Source organism: Sinocyclocheilus grahami, unplaced genomic scaffold (genome assembly GCF_001515645.1).
Source record: "Sinocyclocheilus grahami isolate Dianchi unplaced genomic scaffold, SAMN03320097.WGS_v1.1 scaffold673.1, whole genome shotgun sequence".
In the NCBI taxonomy this organism is placed as follows: Eukaryota; Metazoa; Chordata; class Actinopteri; order Cypriniformes; family Cyprinidae; genus Sinocyclocheilus; species Sinocyclocheilus grahami.
In genome coordinates this window covers 533,660-534,105 of record NW_015505852.1, presented here as the reverse complement: position 1 = coordinate 534,105, position 446 = coordinate 533,660, and positions in this window count along the sequence as shown.

Below are 446 nucleotides of genomic sequence, written 5' to 3'. Positions count from 1 at the left end.
GAGTCACTTAATCATGCAGATTTATGCTACAAGCTCTTTGTAGAATTGTACAGTAAGAATGTTATTTCCCTTAACCAGGAAATTAACGTTCTTAGAATTGACAGACAGTTGACCCTGAGGGGTCAGCTAAATATCTACAGCGGATCTAAATATTCATAATTAATTATAACTAGTTATGATTAATTATTCATATTTCCCCATGAGCTGATTCGCTACAGATTGGTGGAGAATGCGGGCATGATAAAACGAAAGTTATGAGTTTAAACACTGTCAACCTAAAAGTGTGTGCGTAATAGTCCAGGTTAAAATAGGGCGTGACTTGAGATGCGCTGTTGTGTCCCTATTTGCTGGCTTGTTTAGATGCAGATAAAGTGGGGGTTTGAATTGGTTATTATGATTGGAAGAGTCTTTATGTATTTCATGCTTAATGGCATCGGTGTAAGGTT